The 22788-nt window shown below is 36.6% G+C and overlaps 1 protein-coding gene across 2 annotated transcripts in view; it reads left to right on the top strand.

Moving 5' to 3' along the window:
• The window catches only part of CSMD3 (CUB and Sushi multiple domains 3), a 759152-nt gene that overhangs the window by 61163 nt on the left and 675201 nt on the right, over positions 1-22788 (top strand). The window lies entirely within an intron of this gene.

Genomic DNA, 22788 nt, shown 5'->3' with positions numbered 1-22788 from the left:
CACTGACCAGGCACAGGGCGTGGCCAGACCAGCACACTGACCAGCAAACTGCTGACAGGTGACTGGTCCCCTTTACCTTCTTACCTCTCCAGTTTTACACATTTGTTCCTCCCCAAGCAACCATAATCCCCACTTTCACACCTTTGATTGTCTCCTAAACATCCAATAACAAATCTTACACAACCCCAGAATGATTTCCTATGGGGATGCAGTGCAGAGACTCAAGTCTCTGACTGGGCTACTGGGGTTTCTGCAAGGCAGTTATCATATAAGCTAACACTCTGCTTAGAAAATCAGCTCAGAGGTAAGCAAATCTGGCCACAAAACACCTGTTGGTTTTGGTTTGTTTTTTTTTTTTAAGAAGATGCAAAATTTTGAAATAATATTTTGTTCTTAATTGGAACATTGTGAACCTTTCACAGTTTAAAGCAAGAAAGTCTAGAAGGACTGATAAATAATCAATGAGATCATATCAGCAATAACTCAGAAATTATTTCTTATTAAGAGTGGGGCATAGTTTAAAGGCAAATTCAGTTCTTTCTGGAGGTGTTCAAAATAAGGATAGTGTTGGATGGAAACAGAAATAATCAAAATTATAGGACTAACATTTTAATTTCTCATTTCTGCTAGATTTTTCAGTAAAATTTAGAATAACAGCAAAATTTCTAAATGTCCCATAAAGTGCTTTATAAAGTTCAAAATGACTAAACAATGGCAGAGAAGCTACGTGGGAAACCAACAGAGCCACATGAGACAGCTGTGTGTTTCCAAAGCAGACATTTGATTTAATGTATTATTGCTAAAGTAGAAAGAAATGTGGAATGGTATTTTTAAAAAAACTTAATGTTAGTGGAAATCTTCTTTATGTGTATAGTATGATAGTTAAAAAGGAGACTTGCCCAGACTGAAATTACTCTTGAAAACTTGTGTAAGTTACAGTTTTAGAACTATTGAAGAGCAAGAAATGTTTCTTAGAACTGACAGAAATTGTTCAAGATTTTGTATAACATGTAAATTATTTTTAAATTTTGAAAATGCAGGATTATTTCCATTAGCTATTTAATATATCTATTCCATGAACAATTAACATGCAAATCTAGGTTATTTCCCTAATTCCTTTGGCTCATAATTAATGCAGCACTATCATCATAATCAAAAGCATTTTTAGGATGAGATCACTGAATTCTAAATATTCAAAGATGACCCTGCCATTTTGTTTTAGAAACATCTTCATCACTGTAATGTTTTAAATAATTTGTCTGTTCAGGGAAAAAAACAAGTCTATCAGCATCAAGGAATTGATACTTGAATTAAAAGACCTTTTATATTATTTAGATGAGACTGCTAATGTCAAACTAAATGGTGTGGAATGCAGAATCACAGAATCACTGAATCATCTAGGTTGGAAAAGACCTTGAAGATCATCCAGTCCAACCATTAACCTAACACTGACAGTTCCCAACTACACCATATCCCTCAGCGCTATGTCAACCCGACTCTTAAAAACCTCCAGGGATGGGGACTCTACCACCTCTCTGGGCGGCCCATTCCAATGCTTAACAACCCGTTCTGTAAAGAAATGCTTCCTAATATCCAGTCTAAACCTTCCCTTGCACAAGTTGAGGCCATTCCCTCTTGTCTTATCACTCATTACTTGGTTAAAGAGACTCATCCCCAGCTCTCTGCAACCTCCTTTCAGGTAGTTGTAGAGGGCGATGAGGTCTCCCCTCAGCCTCCTCTTCTCCAGACTAAACAACCCCAGTTCCCTCAACCGCTCCTCCTACGACATGTGCTCCAGACCCTTCACCAGCTTCGTTGCCCTTCTTTGGACACGCTCGAGTAATTCAATGTCCTTTTTGTAGTGAGGGGCCCAAAACTGAACACAGGAATCGAGGTGCGGCCTCACCAGTGCCGAGTACAGGGATAAGATCCCTTCCCTGTCCCTGCTGGCCACGTTATTTCTGATACAGGCCAGGATGCCGTTGGCCTTCTTGGCCACCTGGGCACACTGCTGGCTCATGTTCAGCTGGCTGTCAATCAACACCCCCAGGTCCCTCTCTGACTGGCAGCTCTCCAGCCACTCCTCCCCAAACCCCAATGTGGAGAAAGCTTGGCTTTAATAAAACTCAGTTTTCTGTTCATTGTAGCTCTTACAAAATCAAACTTTCTGTGGGGGAGATTTATTTCTCTAACTTGCAGATCATAAACATATAAAAATAAAGTTCTAATGCTACTCTGTCTTGATATGTGCCTGAATTTTTATGAAGAATAAACAAAAATAAATACTATAGGAAAGTAATCCTTCAGAAATACAAAGGCTGCCTTCTACCTTAAAATTGAAAGTAAGCTTGAAAATTTATCCTAAAGGAGTGGTTTTTTTGTTTGGGGGTGGTGGTGTGGTGGTGTTGTGTGTGTTTTTTCATTTGAGAGGAAAATGTAGGTTTTTCCAAATAGAAACATAGGGGGTTTGTTGGGTTTTTTTGTTTGTTTGTTTTTGTTTTTTAATCTGGGCCTGTTTAGACTTCTGAATTTATCAGAACAAATGCAAATGCTTAGTGGCATTAACCTCTCACCACCCCCCCAAAAAAACCTACTTTCCAAACAAATAAAAACTGTATCTATTTTTCCAAAGATATAAAGCCTATAAAGGGAAAAAATCCCTTCCAATCTTAAAGTTTATAATGATAGAAAGAATTATGTTAATGAATAAATTTTCTTATCTGAATAACAATAATTTTATTTAAAGGAATACTCTGTGAATAAATCTTGTATGCAATGCCAAGCAGAAATATTTTTGCAATAAAATTTCTAATGTCAGATATTTTTGTTTCTCTACTAAATAATTTTCTACTGACTTTGTTGTATTTACTGCATTCACAATTTTAATTCATAAAAAACCCTCTGCTGTTTCATCTCAATAAAGATTTTAAAAATTAACAGTGACAACAAAATAATGTAAGCAACACATCAAGCTTAACACCACTGAGCTCTCTGAAAAGATTTTCACTTTAAGTTTTGAATTAAAATGCATCTCCTCTTGAGTAAAATAAATCAAAACACTAATAGCATAAGAAAAAATATGATGAATAGCAATGTTGATGTCTATTGTTTTTGTGTAGGAAGATCTGAACTGGATGTCTTTATCATGGTTCATTGGTGGAATTATTACTTGGAGAAAAAGCAAAACAAAAATATTCCTATTCTACAGGATCTTCAAGCCAATTGTTTTTTCTCTCTCTTTCAAAACGGAGAAGGAGTTGTAGAAAGCTAATACTGACAGCAGGTTCACAATCCAGTTCAAAGCTTTTCATACTGAAAAGGTAAAATCTTAGCCATTTTGGAAAATAGCATTTCTGAAAAATGCGTATTAGATCTGATCAAGATTTTATAGGAAGGGAAAATGTTGTTATAGCATAACATTTTATTTTCTCACATATGTTTATGAGAACCTGGATGCAGTCAGAGGTACACATTTTCCTATTATTTCAGCCAATACTAGAAGTTCTATCCCCTATTCTTTCTTTCCTTTCATGAGAGGCCATCCATGAGAACCTGTACTGTTTGTTTGGGAGTCATTATATGCAGTACTAAGGAAAAGAGAAGGCACCTGTGTACATATAGAGGAAAGTCACCTAGAAAAATGTAGACCAATGTATCTGGTTAACAAAAAAGAAAGCACAACCCCAAAAAATAACAGAATATTTACTAAGAAAAATTAAATCTGGAAGAAATAGATGCTGCAGATTTTAAAATGACAGTGACAGCCATCAAAGTGTGTCTGTAATCTGGTATGGTGATGTGGTATCACTGTAATATAGAGAAGAAATATAGGAGAAATATAGGAGAAAGTTATATAAACTGGTAGTTTATTCCATCATTTTTCTCTAAATTGTTTAACAAGAAAATATACAGAGCTTCAGAGACTTTGATGTAGTCACAATAGGTATGTTTCATTTATTACTTGGACTGTATGCTCATTATCATTGTGTATGAAAGGAAAGAATAAAACATGGAAAGATTATATCTAGAGCACTTTGTGATGGAGACAAATTCTGCCTGTTTAAATGCAGCTTCAGTTAGTAGTTCATCCAGAAGGTTTTTGTAAGATGACACAGGTTTAAGAAAGGAAGAGGTTTCTGAAGAAAGGGCTTTGGTATCTTTTTTAATCTGAGAAATGAGAGAACTAGAGAAATTATGTCAGGAGAGAAAATTCAGTTGCTGTAGTTTCATAATCACATAATGTAGTTCTAGATATTAAGATCTAGAACATGACTGCTTGTTTGCGCATGCAATGTAATTGTGGGAATTCTTTCAATTGAGATAGTTTATCTTGCATTTTTAGTAAATTCATGTGCTAAGTATTTTCTTGTGTGAACAACTTCTACAGAACACACTGGTTAAATTGAATGTGCTTTTGGAACTTTACAATGTATAATTCTCTTCTTTTAATATTCAAGAATTAGGCAAGAAAATCATTCCAGAGCATCTTATCTGAACTGTCTGACCTATCATTTAATCATGCCACAATTTCATATATCCCATTCTAACTTATCTCTTTTAAAGTGCCTCCTTTCATTCAGTCTCACATTGTCTCAGCAATTTTTTTTTTTTGGTTGTTCTTGTATTCTTTCCATTTATGAACACAGTTGAAAAGTTATCAGCTGTCTTATACCATTGTAACTTGCTTGGCTTCACTGGATTTATTCCAATGCATGCCAGAGGAGGATGTGATTTAGTACTTCAGGGGAAGAATTTTCAGGTATATTGATTCAAAACAACAGCATTACATGAATGTTTTGGGATCACCCATTTTTAAACTAATTTTTAATTTTTTAAAATTTTAGATCATTGCTTTAGTATAGTAGAGATTTTATTCAGATAAACAAAAAGATGTCGAGGTTGACTTCTGGGGTTTTTTCCATTAATTTTAAACCAGTTACTTTTCATTTAGAAGTGTGTTAAACCAAATCAAGTTATGTTCCTTTTTACCCATTGTTGTTTTCTCAGATGCTTTTTTATGGCCCTTGTGAACATCCTCCTGGCCTTTTCCATCTTTGAATCTCTCAAAAGGCTTCATCACTGTAAAATTCTGATACCTCTTCCTTTTTTCCAAATTCATTAGCCAGTTAAAAAAAAAAAAAAAAAGAAGTTGCAGTACAGTGTTCTTTTTCTCCATTCTTAACACTCCACACATTTTATGGTCTAATAAAGGTAGGTAAACTTTCTAAAGTATTCTGAGTTCATAGGAAATTAGAACAATTAAATTCAATTTTTGCCTTTTTCATAGATGTCTATAAACTCTTCAGAAGGGATAGGCAATGAAGGAGAGGCAGTGGGGTAGCCCTGTATGTTCGGGAGTATTTTGGTTGTCTAGAGCTTAATGATGGTGATGATAGGGTTGAGTGTTCATGGTTAAGAATCAGGGGAAGGCCAACAAGGCAGATATCATGGTGGAAGTCTGTTACAGACCACCCAACCAGGATGAAGAGGCAGAAATATTCTATAAGCAGAAATACAGAAATATTCTATAAGCAGCTGGGAGAAGTCTCACAATTGCTAGCCCTCATTCTTGTGAGAGACTTCAACCTACCAGATGTCTGCTGGGAATAGAGTGCTGCAGAGAGGAAAGGCTGGACATTCTTCCAGAAGAAATCTTAAAGGTGCAGGAGCAGACTGTCCCCACACACCGAAAAACAAGTTGGGGGGAAAGACTGGTCTGACTGAATGTAGAGCTTTGGCTGGAACTCAGGAAAACAAAAGGAGTTTATGACCTTTGGAAGAAGGGACAGGCAACTCAGGAGAACTACAAGGATGTTGTGAGGTTATGCAGAGAGAAAATTAGAAGGGCCAAAGCCCAACTAGAACTTAATCTGGCTACTGCTTTAAGAGACAATAAAAAATATTTCTGTAAATACATCTTTTATTGGATGCAAGGGAAAACATAGTGACAAAGGCTGAGGACTCCCGGCGGAGTCATATCTGCCCTTTTAACTGTATGAGGTTCAATAAGGCCAAATGCCGGGTGCTGCACTTGGGCCACAACAACCCCCAGCAGCGCTACAGGCTTGGGGAGGAGTGGCTGGAGAGCTGCCAGTCAGAGAGGGACCTGGGGGTGTTGATTGACAGCCGGCTGAACATGAGCCAGCAGTGTGCCCAGGTGGCCAAGAAGGCCAACGGCATCCTGGCCTGTATCAGAAATAACGTGGCCAGCAGGGACAGGGAAGGGATCTTATCCCTGTACTCGGCACTGGTGAGGCTGCACCTCGATTCCTGTGTTCAGTTTTGGGCCCCTCACTACAAAAAGGACATTGAATTACTCGAGCGTGTCCAAAGAAGGGCAACGAAGCTGGTGAAGGGTCTGGAGCACATGTCGTAGGAGGAGCGGTTGAGGGAACTGGGGTTGTTTAGTCTGGAGAAGAGGAGGCTGAGGGGAGACCTCATCGCCCTCTACAACTACCTGAAAGGAGGTTGCAGAGAGCTGGGGATGAGTCTCTTTAACCAAGTAATGAGTGATAAGACAAGAGGGAATGGCCTCAACTTGTGCAAGGGAAGGTTTAGACTGGATATTAGGAAGCATTTCTTTACAGAACGGGTTGTTAGGCATTGGAATGGGCTGCCCAGGGAGTTGGTGGAGTCCCCATCCCTGGAGGTGTTTAAGAGTAGGGTCGACATAGCGCTGAAGGATATGGTGTAGTTGGAAACTGCCAATGCTAGGTTAAAGGTTGGACTAGATGATCTTCAAGGTCCTTTCCAACCGAGATGATTCTGTGATTCTGTGATTCTGTGAAAAGGCTGAGGTAATTAATGCCTTCTTTGCCTCAGTCTTTAATAGTAAGACCAGTTGTTCTACAGGTACCCAGACCTCTGAGCTGGAAGACAGAGACAGGGAGCAGAACGAAGCCCCAGTAATCCAAGGGGAAATGGTTAGTGACCTGCTACACCACTTAGACACACACAAATCTATGGGGCTGGATCGGATCCACCCAAGGGTACTGGGGGAGCTAAGGGAAGTGCTCACCAAGCCACTTTTCATCATTTATCAGCAGTCCTGGCTAACCGAGGGGGTCCCAGTTGATTAGAAGTTATCAAATGTGATGCCCATCTACAAGCAGGGCCTGAAGGAGGATCCAGGGAACTACAAGCTTGTCAGTCTGGCCTTGGTGATAGGGAAGGTTATGGAGCAGATCATCTTCAGTGCCATCACACAGCACATACAGGACAACTAGTTGATCAGGCCCAGTCAGCATGGGTTTATGAAACACAGGTTCTGCTTCACCAACCTGATCTTCTATGACAAGGTAATCCACTTAGTGGATGAGGGAAAGATTGTGGATGTTGTCTACCTGGACTTTAGTAAAGCCTTTGACACTGTTTCCCACAGCATTCATCTGAAGAAACAGGCTGCTCGTGGCTTGGACAGGTGTACTCATTGCTGGGTAAAAAACTGGCAGGATGGCCGGGCCCAAAGAGTGGTGGTGAATGGAGTTAAATCCAATTGACAGCTGGTCACAAGTGGTGTTCCCCAGGGCTCAGTATTGGGGTCAGTTCTGTATAACATCTTTATCAATGATATGGAAGAGGGGATCGAGTGCACCCTCAGTAAGTTTGCAGGTGACACGAAGTTGGGCTGGAGTGTTGATCTGCTTGGGGGTAGGAAGGATCTACAGAGGAATCTGAACAGGCTGGACTGATGGGCCAAGGCCAATTGTAATGAGTTTCAACAAGGCTAAGGGCCAGGTCCTGCACTAGTGTCACAACAAACCCATGCAATGCTATAGGCTTGGGGAAGAGTGGCTGGAAAGCTGCCTGGCAGAAAAGGACCTGAGGGTGTTGGTCAACAGTCAGCTGAATATGAGCTGGCAGTGTGCCCAGGTGGCCAAGAAGGCCAATAGCATCCTGACTTGTATCAGAAATATTCCAGCCAGGAGGATTAGGGAAGTGAGGCTGCACCTCAAGTACTGTGTTCAGTTTTAGGCCCCTTACTACAAGAAAGACATTGGGGTGTTGGAGCTTGTCCAAAGAAGGGCAATGAAGCTGGTGAAGGGTCTAGAGAACAAGTCTTATGAGAAATGGCTGAGGGAACTGTGGTTGTTTAGCCTGGAGAAAAGGAGGCTGAGGGGAGACTTTATTGCTCTCTACAACTAGTTGAGAGGAGGTTGTAGCGAGGTGGGTGTCAGTCTCTTCTCCCAAGTACCAATTTATAAGATGAGAGGAAATCACCTCAAGTTGTACCGGGGGAGGTCTAGATTGGAAATTAGGAAAAATTTCTTAATGGAAAGGGTTGTCAAGATTTGGAACAGGCTGCACAGGGAAGTGATTGAGTCACCATCCCTGGAGGTATTTAAAAGACATGTATATGTGGCACTTAAGGACATGGTTTAGTGGTGGACTTGGCAGTGCTTGGTTAATGGTTAGACTTGATGATCTTAAAGGTCTTTTCCAACCTAAACAATTCTATGATTCTGTGAATCTAGATGCTGCCATTATAAGCATGATTAATAACGTACTTCTACTCAAACACCCCATGTTGGGCGCCAAAAAGAACTGTCATGGTTTGAACTCAGCCAGCAGCCAAACACCACACAGCTGGTCACTCCTAACTACCATCTCTACCAACACATTATCTTTCATCCTGATTAGTTTCTGAGTTTATGGTTTTTAAAAGGCCTTTGTGAAGGACTTTGTCGAAAGCCTTTTAGGCATTCAGGTAAGTCATACCTACAGTTTCTCCTCTGTAACACTATTTTGATGACTTTGTAGTCTTCAGACACATTTTTGTTTGTTTGTTTTTCTTATAGTTCAGGTTGGTTTAACTTGCTCCATTGACACTGTCTGTATTGTTGTCTTCTTAATGCCATGACTTTCACGATCTCAGTTTTCCAAAAACTGAAGCATGAATAAGCTTTTTAGTTACCAGTTTTCCTTAGTAGCCTTTCTCAAATGATAATGCTACCTAATTGCATCTTAACTGTCGATTTCATTTGAAAATTAAAATTAACAAAGAATTTTATACCATCTGCCTGCAAAACAAATAAACTGAATAATATATGACTAATTTTGTTTGCTTTCTGTTTCTGAAAGTGGAGGGGTAGGATGAGGGGCATGGAAGTTACCCAATGAGCTGTTCTGAACAGAGGGCTTCCAAATCTAATGTAAACATTCTAATTAAAGTCCTTACATCCAGACTCTGAAAAAAATGCAACATGCTGTCCCCTCCTTGTCCCATCTCATTCTAAATACATTTTAATTACAATAATGAAACAAATACTTCACAGTGCATTTTGTACTCTAATAAAGAAGAAAAAAAATACTAGTGGCAGAAGAAGAAAGCACATTTTATTCAGAAGTGTTCTGCTGATTTTGCAGGTAGAAATTTCCTGTGCTTTATCTTGGAGAATTATTATTTTTTTTTTTAAATTAGTTATTTACAGATGTTTGAAGGGCAATGGTCTTTATAGATACCATTGTGTAGAGCTGTAATGGCTTTCCTTCTCTTTTTTTTCCCTAAGTCTAGATCTTTAGGTTTATGATTACCTTAGCTCAAAGTCAATGTAGCTATGTCATTCTGTAATCATTTAGGTCTGATCCTCATGAATTAAGGATAAGATGTAAGAATTCCTTTCTCTAACTTTTTATATAAATGTTTTGCCATAACGAATACCAAGAAACATTAAGTTACAGAAAATTAAAGAGAAAAGTGGCCAGATATGTCACAATTTGTGAACCCAGTAACAGCTCAGTGTAGATCTGTAAGTGTTCTTTCATCTTTCTTGAGCTCATTAGCTGTAATAATCTTCCTGATTCTGGGTCACTCATTGAAGTGTAAAACGCAAAGGGATATGATTATATTTACCTGTTAAGACTTTTCTTTTTTTTTGGATATCTAGGGACTGATGAGAAGGGTAACTGTAACTAATGTTTCTGCATTATTCCTTAGGCATTTTGCAAATCATGTAACTCAGTCAGATGGAATATTCCAGCATGTTTCTCTACCATATCTCAATGTCATCTTCCCCTGTAGCAGGTAATGCAAACCACAGAAAGGTTACTAGCTAAAGTGGGCAATAAATTCCCATAACATGAAGTTTAAAAGACAGATCAAGACATTTTTTCTCCAATTATATGTTTTAAAAGCAATTGCTGTTGATATTCAATTAACATTTTCTTTTACCTTATTCCTAAAACTACTTACCACCACTTTTCTTCATTTTACACAGTAATCTGAAGAAAGATTAAAGAAATAGTATTTAAACAGTGTCAAAAAATGCGGAAAAAAACTTGAAGTGCAAAAAAGCAGTATATAATTTATTGCAATGAAGACTTGCATAAGAAAAGAATGTATGCAGAAGCTAGAAGGAAGTACTGAATATTTTTTAATATTTTTATTAAACCAGAAACTTTAATGGCTTGTAAATTGCAAGAAACAAGATGTTTTGATTTACTCTTACTTACAGAAAAAAAAAAAAAAATCATAATTTCATAGGGACATGAACAGACCTTTAAATAGATTATTTCAATTATTCTCGCTGTTTATTACTCCACATGGGGTCATTAACCCTATGAACATTGAGGATTACAGATTTACATAAGCAAAATATTAGTCAAATCTACAGACAAGACAGAAAGAATGTCTCATGTTGAGAATGTGCTTAATTGTTTTGCTGAATAAGACATTCTAGGAAGACATTACCCAGAATTAATGATTGGTCTACTTTGGCAAAACATTGTAAAAAAGAAAAAATATAGATTTTTATGAACTGTTGATAAAGGAATAAAGTACAAAGAAAAGAAGAAAGTTAAATCTTCCGAATTTCTCCATTCCAAATGTAATTTTGAAATATATCTCAATGTTATTAAATTATGCGTCTGGTTAGATGGATAGGGTTGGGGATTTTTTTGTTGTTTTATAATTTCTGCTGGGCTATCACAGGGGTTTTTTTGTGAGGAAGGGAACAATTTTTGTGAAGTTGTTTTGTGAACAGAATCCTAAAGTGCAAAAAGGAAATAAGATCTAGAGAAAGTTTCCCACATATTCTAAATGAAATCTAAAAATATATTGATTATTCATGTAAATGAACAGTCAGATTCTTATCGGGAGCTACCTTATTCTCAGCATTTCTGAATATTAGAACACATTCTTGGGTATCTAATCTCTTATCTCGAAGTATAGCTAATGGATGGGTTTCATCTGGTGTTTAACACATAAAGTTCTCTGTGACTTAAAAAAAATAAATCACAATTAAAATGAATTCTTATTTCCTCTTTAAGTTCTTATAAGCATTTTTCAGACAACTATAAATGCAGTATACACTAGCATGATTATTTTAAAAGATAACCTCTTTGAGTGGTCCCCATGATTTTTTTGTTTTTGAAGTACTGAGAAGTCCCCTCTGAATTTTATTATTACACATATGCTGAACTTTCAGACAGCTTTAATGAACTTTTAAGCTTTGAAAGCAGTCACAGAATCCAGGCATAGAGATATTCAGCTTCTTTAAATGAAGATCTGCTATCTTTAAGCTTTCTGGTGAGTTCTAAGAGTTACTCTGTTAATCAACCCAAATCATGATAACAATGTTTAGCCTTCATACACCACTTCATATTACATATTCAAAGAACCTTTCCAATATTAACAATTGCACCATCTTAGTAGCACACAATTATAGCCTAACAATCTGGATTTTTGAATGCACTGAGAAGCAGTTATATTCCCTCCCCACAACATAAATCATACGCAGTTTGCTGCAGTAATTCAACAAAGTCAACACATCCTTTACATCCAAGAAGTAAGTGCTATTTTTAAAAAGTTGTTAGGTTCACTGTGCATTGATTTCAGCTTATTACACTGCATTAATAACTTAGTCACATCACTCAAATTACAACAAAATAATTAAGAAAAACAGAAAAATATAATTACTTTTTGTTTGAAAATTCTGTAATTTCCATTCAGACTGGGTAAATTATTCATACTGGGTGTGGATTCCATTTTCGTTTCAGTGCACTGATAGCATAATCACATAGTCCTAATTATAGAGATAGTAAATAAGAGAGAAAAGAATATACCACTCTTCACTTCTGTAGAAACATCTATTGGCACACTAAGCACTAATTAAAATTCATTATTGCATCACATTTTGCACAGATACAGAAGTTTTGTAACAAAAAGAAGAGAAGATATTTTGTGTGGGAAGGAGGAAGACAGAGGGTTACTGTTAAGATGTTTTTCAGTGACTACTATTCTTGGTCTCTAGCCCTTGTTCAAATGCTTACAGTTGTTCCCTTAACGCTGTTGCTGCTGCTCACTGGTGTAATGTGAGCTGGGGCACTCTAAAAAGAAACCCACTGCAGAGCATTCATTTGCACCAGCTGCAGAGCTGATACAATTTTCATCGTGTTTCTCTTGAAGAGCTGGTTAAGCAGGATTGCTATTACACACTCTTCTCTCCCTCTTCACTGCCATCTCTCCATCAACTCCACCCTGTGCACACAAAGGCCTGATTTTAGGATATGAGACTCTGTCCTGGGATTCCCTGCATCTCCCTCTCCTACTGAGGGAGGGAGCAGGTGAGCAGCTTACCTGCTGCACCTCTTGAGAGGAACCTGTTACAGGGAGAGGGAGATTTAAAAACAGCTTGATGCTCCTGCCAATACCAACAAGATGTGATGGCTTCAGTTAGTACCGACAGAAAATGCCGACAGATTTCTCCTTGCAGTGCTGTCCATCTTGCATTCTGCTGTGCATACTACAGTGATGGCAGCAATGACAGCAACTCTGGGTTGTGATACTCAAACAGGAAATGGAGACCAGATGTTAAGTGAGTACGCACTGCTCAGATACCTGGCCCTCATCTCCTCCAGGAAAGGCAGAGGAAAAGAAATCACTGTGAACCTTAGAGGTGTAATTACAATTAAATACTGAGGATTCTAAGCAATTGCTCACTTCTGCTTGATTTTTTCTTGTCTTTCTTGGGAAGAAAAAAGATGTTAATATAATCATTGGAAAGGACTAAACTGCAAATGTATCTTAGGCAGACCTCCTTCACTTGACATTAGACACCTGCAGAGCAAGTGTCTAAGTTGATCTAGATATTTAAATCTGTGTTATAGCCAATGGAGACTATATGGAGTCAGTTTATTGATTGCAGTCTGATATGCATGACTAAGCACCGCTGAACTATTGTCCAGCACTCCACTGATAATAACAGGAGCCTTGCTGTTAGGTTTTGTAAACACCCACATTTAATCAAATTCTGCTCTTTGTATCTCATTTGTGAGCAGATGAAAGAAGAATAAATGTCAGTACTGGAACATAAACTCATAAAACTCCTTCCAGCAGCCATATAATGCTTGAATATCTACCATTGACAATCATTAGTTTCCAAGAGGTTTAAATTGTTCTCCCTTAATTTTTAAAGAATTGTGTAAGAAATTGTCACATAGTGCCAGATCCTTCATGAGAAGTTCTCCTGACCTCTCTGCATTCACTTGAGCCTTATATATGCTCTGGCTCTTTGATTTTTGAAGTGGTGGCATTCTTTCACTATGATCTAGAAAATTAAAAATAGAAAACCCACCTCAGTGTGCCATATTGCACAACTATGTGTTTGTCTATGTGTCTACTTATGGAAAGATGTTTTTTTCTTTATTCTGTAGTGATCTTCGCTGTATTTTCTCTTTTTAACTTCTGTTCTGCTTGCCCATTTCAGAAAAGCTGTATTTGCTAATACATTCACTAAAGGGGTTGAGATCCTTCTGATGTAATTCAAATCTGTCTCCTATTTAACTGAAAAAGTTTGTCACTGTTTGGAGTAAATCAAAGACTATAGTTAGTTTTTCCAACTGCTGCTTCCTTTAATTCTGAACATACTTATAATTTTGCTGCCCTCAGGTAGTTTAGGTTGTTGTAGAGTGGATGAAGTGCATTTGGTACAATCGTCCAAACCTCATAGTAATGGCATCACAGGGTAGCTATCGGCATCAGGTTTTTATAGATGTTTCACTGAGAAAGCTGATGTTTCACTGAGAATAGTAATGTTTCAGAAGCGTGCAACTTTAGATAATTTTTTTTTCTTCCCAAGTTTATAATAGAGTTTCAAAGGTCTGAATTTCCATGTGGTCTAAAGCAAGAAGTTTTTGTTTGTTTTTTAAAAATTATATCTCTTCTGAAGGTAATACCTGTGAGTGAATGAGAAGACTTTCTATGTTGTTTACATTTGAAGCAATCTAAGCTGCCATAGAAGGTGGTCTGTTACTTTTTGAAAGAAGGAAACAGAATATAGGAAGATGTCTGTGGTAGCATAAAGTAAATACTGAGCCATTGCTGTGTTCAATTTCTATTGGCAGAAACTTAAAACAGAGCCTTAATTTTGTCCTGATTTTCCAAGCACTGAGTCTTCAAAGTATTTTCTAATCTTATTGAAGTCACTTCAAACCAGCATCATATTTATTTGATAATGTTTATTTCCTATCTGGATGCTTACTGGAACTTTTTTCATCATTCTGGGTTTTCTTCCCCTGTCTCCCCCCTCCCTTTTTGAGTTTGACTAAATCTATGATGTTTTAGAATGATTATGGAAACTATTTTTTCTTTCTCTAAAGCAGTATACTAATTTCAACAGGTTAGATTTGCAATAATCTGTTCTCTATCACTTATCTGAAACTGCTACAAGATTTCAAACTACCAGCTGTAATATACTGTAACTGTGTTTTTCTTTTCTTTATATTTTCTTCACTAGATTAAGTCTCTGTGTAAATCTCATTAGAGAGGTCCAGATCCTAGATTTTAATGAACCAGCTATATAAAGACAGAGGTTTACTGTGTATGCCAATGGGCTTTAAATTGAAGGAATTCAAGTCAGCATTATATTGACTGTTCTGCTGTTATATTACAATTAGTGTGAAAACAGTAATTAAGGTTTTTGGACATTTGAACTTTACTTTAAAAGTGTAGTACTAAATGTATTTTAATTTCTTCAGAAGTTAGTTTTGTTTTAACCTTTTTATTAAAGAGGATATTTGCTTATCTTCCACTAGTGCCAAGAGGAAATACTCTTGAAACATCTTATTGTGTGACTGTTTCCTTTATTTAAGAATTCTGATATTTATTAATTTCACAGTATTGTTCATTAATTATTGTTCTGTGGACAACTTAATTTACTCTTTATTTTTTTTCCAAATGTAACTTTTTCAAGCCCTGTTATCTACTTATATCCTAGAGACCCAAAGATCTGTACTTTGCAGCAAAATCTTTTCTCTATCAATATTTAAAATGCAATAAGAAATAAATACAACAGTTGTGAAGCTTTAGAATATATTGCATGGATTCAACTAAATGATAAACTATTTCAGAAGTTTTAGTTTGACCTGCTACTGCAGTGGTTGTATCTTCCTACTGTCTTTCATGCAGTTCACATGGAAAGGGCTGACTACTTACCAGCACATTTTAATGAAAAGAGAATTTTGCTCCAAGGCATGTTATTTCAAAATCAATAAGGAAGTCTATGCAAATTAAGATTTGTTATTTCTAAAAGAACAGAAATGCTTCAAAATCATACTGGTAGTTCATAGTATTCTGGGCGTGGTCTTCCTTGTCATTTTGACTGGTTAAGTGATGGTTCTAAGCTAACATTAAAAATATCCCGATTTAATTATGAAATTAACAGTTTCTCAGATCACACATTAAAATTAAGACAACAAATGAAGCACAATACAAAACATTTGGACATGTGGTTAGCTTTGCAGAAAAGGAAACAGTGAAAAGGAAATGTAAAATAAATATAATTCTTTCAGCAACTGATCTTTACAGTGGAATCTCTGTTCATATCTTTTCCACAGAATAAATTCCTCATGTAAACCAAACATGAAATCTACTTTTTTTTTTATGCTTTTGCTACAACGATATCTTTAGGGCTGCTGGGAAGAATCCTGTATCAATTTCTGGTTGTATGCTGGTTACTTTCCATTCTTCAAGAGGAAGAATTTCAGGAAGAGTATGTAGAAGAAAAAAAGAGCACAGGGTCAGAGTACTAATGAAGGCACTTCTCACAATTAGTTCTCCTAAAATGAGGAAGTCATAGCTCAAAATGTATATTCTTAAACACAGGAAAGAGAACAGTGGCCAAATGCCACTGAGACTACAAATTCTATTATTTGAAATCCAAATTCTCTTTAAAAACCCCAAACACCTTTAATATCTATCTACAATCTCCCTAAACATAAGAAATCTGTTTCCCCTGCAAGTCTGACAGTGCTAGCATGTGTGAGGGGTTTTAAATATGGCAGGCTTTCAATCCCAGAGGGGTTTTTTAATTTGTTCTGTGATGAGATTCCAAATGTCCTCTCTTGTTTTTATGTCTAGTTCAATTGCCCAGATGTTTGTCATATCTGAGAGATTACCCTTCTCTGGCTGCATGAGCAAGGAGGCAGTTATTTTGGAACAGATGATCCCTTGTCTACAAGGCATTTGAGATATTACATGAGGAATAGGAGAGAAGTATTGAAATATCCTTAGATGGAAAGTTAATTACATTCTGGGGGTAAAGTCTTGAGTGTATTTCAGCTGACTTTGTTGAAACCAGACTTTCATCTGTGGTGGTGGTAGCAATGCTTTTAAAATAGGAGCAGAAGGCTATTCCCTGTTGAGGAGTTATGTACAAACCAAAGTAATTAAGTGCCAAAGGGTAAGGGAAAAAACCTGTCTTTTCCTGTGAAACGATAATCTTCTTCTGCTGAATGATTTACAGGATGTAGATATGTTACATCTTTTTCAAAGTTCTTCAAAGACTGGTGACACTATTGAAGTTAAAGCCTTTTTGCTTTCAGGTATAGGAAATTACAATTTTCTGTTATAGAACAAGAAATACACACAATGGCAATAAATATTTATTTCAATATATGTAACAAAAAATTATGGATGCTTTTGTTAAGTGAGATCCAGTTGTTTATTTTGCCACCTTGCCATTTAAAACCTTCTGCTCTTCAGGATGGGTTCCATGTGAACATGAGCAGTCCTGCTGTTTTTTAGATCTTATGTTTCTTAAAAGAAGAAACATACTCAATGTTGACATGAGCGGGCAGAATCTTTTGTCCCTCTTCTAGTTTTCCCAGCTGAGACAAGTGGAAGACAACACTAAAATATATCCAATCTTCTTTCAGAAGAGGTGACAGAAACAGAAATAAGAAATTAATCTTTGGAGGAAGAAACAGTACTTCCATAAAGCTCTTCAAATGCAGTGATAATTACTTTACAGTGATAGCTTCTTTTTGGCTGGTATTCTGTACCAATTTCACTGAGCTTGTTATAGGGTTTCCAGCCAACCCTACCAAATGATTGGAAAAGTCATTTTGGCACCTTGTATAGCTTATGCAAGGGCAAGACAATCTATCTTACGCAACTATTTGCAAAGAACTATTTTTTCTCATAACCTTAAAATGATACAAATCATAGATAAAGCTTGTCTTAAAACAAGCTTCTTTTGAATACTTTATGATGTCTACATATTGACACAATTTCCAGTAAGCTGTGCAGAGAATAAGCATTCAAATACCTTGTCTGTGAAAGCAAATGCTTTTAAGAACAAAATGAAATGAAATGGTAAATTAATTAAGAAATCCTAAATTTCTTGGAACTCATAAGAGCTGATTTTCACAGAGATGCTACAATGGTGTTCTTACATTGTGCACCTCACAAACACAAGATTTTTGTGCTTTTTACAAGGCTTTATTAGGCATGTCTGGAATTTCTCTAGACTAAAGAAACCACTCTAAAATCAAGGAAATAAGCATTATATGTAAAAAAAAGAAGGGTTGACAAAAATAGAAAGGAAAAAACCAACCCACAGAGATAGACATAACTACAACAGAAGTAGTTAATATTAGCTTGGGAACTTAGAAGAAAATCACATAATTTATCTGTGGTGGTTTTGTTTGGTTGTTGGTTTGGTTTTGTTTTTGTTAATAGGCAAAATATTAAATGTAGACTTTGCTCAGCTGGTAGAAATCTCATTGTAAAAGCTGCTATTGGAGCTGAGATGGAAGTGGGAAGGATTCTTTGAAATACAGAGTATTGGGTTAACCAGGCATAGAGGTCTATATGAATACAAGAAAGACAGTTCTGAAACAACAGCAGCTCTAATGCCTTGTAGCTGGTACTACACAGGTGCAGCGTACTTCTGTTCTGCTGTGCTATGGTGCAGGACTGCTGCTGGTGTGTGCACCTTCCATGCCTAGCACAGTAGGAAAATGAGATTCAGAAAGAACCAGTGGGATTATAATGTTGTGTTAGGAATGGACACCAGTGAGTGTCCTTAGTGTAAAAGTCACTGTCACACCTGTTATGAAAACACAGTAGAGAAAGAAAGAAGTATGCAAGCTGCTGGACATTTGAGGGAGGCAGAGAAAAAGGTGGAGAGTAGGAAGGAACTAAATCCAGTACATTAAAGGAGACCATTATCTTGCATGCTTGTACTGATGTGAAAAAAGTCAATAAAACTTTGTGTTGGAAGTCAAGGTTAGAGAAAGGAGGCTTGTTTTATGTAGAGAAGAGGTTTATGGGGAAATGGAAAAGCATAAATGGAAGAGAACTAAGACACAATGAGAAGACATAAAAAGGTAAATTTCAAACATAGTCCAAAGTAAAATACAGTCACTATATCTGATGAGAGCTTCCTCTTCTCCATTTTGTAAATGGGCTCAAAGATCGTGATGTAAGGCATGTCATAACAATTAAAATGATAGAGAAGCTGAGATGGTTTAGAAAGAAAGATTGTGTATATATTTTCCAAACATGGGAAGGACTGATAGGAGGGAGAAAAGGCTTCATGAATTAGGGAAGGGTTCACATCACTGAAATTTCTCACTGTAGCATTCCAATAGGTTCTCTGAAGTACTAAGAAACACATGTGAGACTATAGTATGAAACTACAAAAGCAAGAGGTTTCACAAACCTGACTATAAGGAAGAATAAGGAAACAAGAAGGATGAACACACAGGTACCATAAAACCAAAGGTAACAATGATGTAGGTCAACAGAAAGAGAATCCAGCACAACAGAAGAGAATTAGGAGAACAATCCTTCCTGATTTATGGTCATCATGAAAATTAACTGCTCCTTGCTGCTGAAGGCAGTCAGGTGATCAAAGATCACAAATAGAAAAAGGTGCTGCAGAAACATGTAAAGAGCAGGAGAGACAGTTAGTAAAGTTGATGGATTCTGAATGGAAGAGGACCACCATCTAGGGGGAAAAGAACAATTTTGCAAATAGGTAGATTGCACAAAAGAAGGGAGATGAACATGAATGACATGGCTAAGGAATACTTTAAGATACGATAGACTGTGCTTTAAGATGGGTGCAAGAGAAAGAGATGAAAGATCAGGATATCAGAAAAGATACATAAGAAAAAAGCATCATGTGAACAACTCATCTTTTATTTTCTCAGTTTGCTCTTAAAGTAAATGACAGCAAGTATTAGATACCTCATTAAAAGGAAATATATAAGCAACTTAGAAATGTGTCAGTATGTTAATCAAAGTAGACACATAACTATGGCGATGACTACTATTAAAGAATACATTAAACAAAGCAGATTAAACAAAAGGTGTGGAGTACTTGGAAGGTGAGAGGTATGTTTATTAAACAGTGTAATTGAATGGTCAGGAGGAAAAGAAAAAGCAAAAGGCAATCTTGTAGTGTACTGAGTGAGTATATTTATGGGACATCCAAGGGCAAGGGATATCGATGTGGCATAGGTATTACTTGCTTTGTTAGAAAGCAACAAAAGTTGAACATACAGATTAAGTAAGAACTGATGTTATTGTTTCTTACAGTAATCCTACAACAAATCAAAGTATTACTGAAATCAGGAAGAGTGGCAGTGTTTTCTGATTTCAAGAAATATTTGTCCATGTAAAATTGATGAGAATTAAACATCTGAATCTTAAAATCTGGTAGAAAACAATACAATGGAAACTTGAATCATACTGTTACGAGAATATCATCAGTGGTATTGTTCATCTTCAAACTTCAACAAATATTTTTCTCTTCTAGTCTAATGTCAAGTTTTTCAGAAGTCTTTATCTCATGCTTTGAATCAAATCTTCTCTTTAATGAAAAACAGTTTGCAAGTAAATTCTGTTTTGAATGCTAATTCTGAAATCTAGATGAAAAAGATCACAGTATGTGTTACCAGTTATTTCAGCATGAATTTTGCCTTGTGAAAATAAATGTCATGTTTTCAACATTTGATCAGATCAGTCAGTTAATGCATATTGTCTATTCTGTATGTGACCAAGTTGGTCTGCCAAGGTGAAGAGCATTACAGAATGGATTAACATATGAAAGTAGAGATTAAAGTGCATGTTGTATTCTGTTGGCATGATTTTTATTTTACAGACTAAAAGAGTAGGCCTATCAAAATCAAACTTAATTGTTTTTTTTTTTCCATTCATGGAATTAAAAATGTATCTCCTGAAAAGTGCATAGCTGTGTTACATTCTGCCAGTTATTGTTAAAAACCCAATTTATATCATCTTGCAGCATATGAGTAATTCTCTTTTGTTACAGTTTGCATATGGAGTTAAAGGACTAAGTGGAACTTTTATATGTCATGGAAGTTTATATTTCATATACATGTATGGATAGGAACAATTATTGGTACCAATATGAAGCATTACATTCCTTAATAGGTAGTGTATTATCTCACAAGGCACTTTCTCATTGTTTTGGTTGTGTTGGTTTTTTTGGAAAAATATAATTTTATTTTGGTCACAGAATATTTGAGTTGAAACTCACCTATTATTTGAGTTTTTCTTTATAGCTTGCATTGAATTAACAATAGTACATATGAAAGTGATAGCTAATACATATGTAATTTATGCTATTTAATTTTCAAGTCTCTCTCTCTTTTTTCTGTAATTCAACTGAAGTAGGTCTCAGCAAGAGATTTCTAGGAAAAATGAAACTGATAAATATATTCACTCAGCTATTTTAAAAGTCTTATTCCAGTGACTATATTTGGTGAGAGGTCCTAGATTTCTAGGATGAAGATCTTATGATGAGTAAATAGTTTAGTTTTGTAAAGTGACTTGTGCACAAACTGTATTCCAAAAGATTTTTAAGGTGCTAAATAAAAGAGATGAGCTTAAATAATAAATAATAATACATAATGGAGATTTAAAAATAGTTTAAGTATATGAGGGAGATGTATAAAGACATAAATAAAACAGACTCCTAGCAATGAAGGTTGATAACAAACGAAAGTGCGTAGGCACTGATATGAAAATGAATTCTCTAAGCTAATTTGCTATACATGTCAGATGAGGCAAATAAAGCCCTAATTACTTTCCAAGAGGATCTTCCATTCCCTTTCTGTCCTATATATATATGATATACTGATATTTGTAGTAAAAGAATAATCACACTTCATAAGAGTGACCATTCTCACCATTGGAGATAAATATGAAAAAACCAAGATAAAAATATTGGATGTGTCCCTCTTCTGTTGTCAAGAAAAGTTACAGTGTAGCAATACAAAGTGTAAAATCTTAAGAGATTTCTGCTTAGTACTTCAGAGAAAGGGTCTCTGCACATTTAAATGCTCAACACAAAGACAAGCTTGTGAATATGCCATAAAGAAGATGATTTAATGAGCTCAAATATATACATGTGTGTATAATTAAAGAGACAGCATCTGGTTGGTTTGTTTGTAGTTTGTTATGAAATTTATATCACGTTTTTCTGAAAGCGCATGCTGAGCAACTGAGTGCTTTGGGCTTTCTCTTAGTTGATGAAATCTCCCTGCTAGAAGATGGGGCTTGCTTCAGGCACACTTGGGGAAGAGAAACTTCAGGGGTGCAAAAGACAAAGGAGGAAAACTGATCTAATATTTAAGGGATAAGAGAGCAGAAAGCCTAGAGAGGGGATGTAGACCTACAGTCAGACTGCAAAGCTGGTGGAAAGAAAAAATATCCTAAGGACCCAGAGGAGTTAAGAACTGCAGTAACTGAGCATTAGAACTGAGAGAAAGAATATAGAAAAGGACCTGCCCTGCCAGGACAGAGTGACCTGGGAGAGATGTTTTTATTATTATTCTTGTTTTCTTTTTTTTTTTCTCAGAAAATGGATTTTCTATATAAAAAGAAAAATGCTTATAGTCCAAGAAAATTTGGCTTTTGCATGTAGGGGCTATTTCTGACATTTGGGGATATTCATGTTCAGAAGGGTCTGTTGGCAGATCCACTTTTCAGCTTTGACCCATTGTACTGATTTTAGCTGAGATAGAGTTTATTTTCTTCATAGTAGATCCTACGGTGGTGTGTTTTAGATTTGCAACCAAAATGGTGTTGATAATACAAGGATGTTTTAGTTATTGCTGAACAATGCTTACACAGAGTCAAGGCCTGTTTCTCGTGCAGCCTCTCTGAGCAAATAGGCTGGGGATGGGCAAGAAGTTGAGAGGGGACACAGCTGGGACAGCTGGCCCCAACTGACCAAAGGGATATTCCATACCATATGACATCATCCTCAGTGATAAAAGCCAAGAGAAAGAAGGAGGAAGGGGAGGGATGTTCAGGGTTATGGTGTTTGTCTTCCCACGTAACTGTTAGGTGTGATGGAGCTCTGCTTTCCTGGAAGTGGCTAAACACCTGCCTGCCAAAGTAGCCAATGAATTCCTTATTTTGCTTTGCTTATGTGCACAGCTTTTGCTGTACCTATTAAACTGTCTTTATGTCAACCCACAAATTTTCTCACTTTTAATCTTTGCGATTCTCCCCCCCATCCCACTGAGGGG

Source organism: Strix uralensis, chromosome 1, assembly GCF_047716275.1.
Source record: "Strix uralensis isolate ZFMK-TIS-50842 chromosome 1, bStrUra1, whole genome shotgun sequence".
In the NCBI taxonomy this organism is placed as follows: Eukaryota; Metazoa; Chordata; class Aves; order Strigiformes; family Strigidae; genus Strix; species Strix uralensis.
The sequence above is the reverse complement of the archived record's forward strand: the minus strand, read 5'-3'. Positions and strand labels throughout refer to the sequence as shown.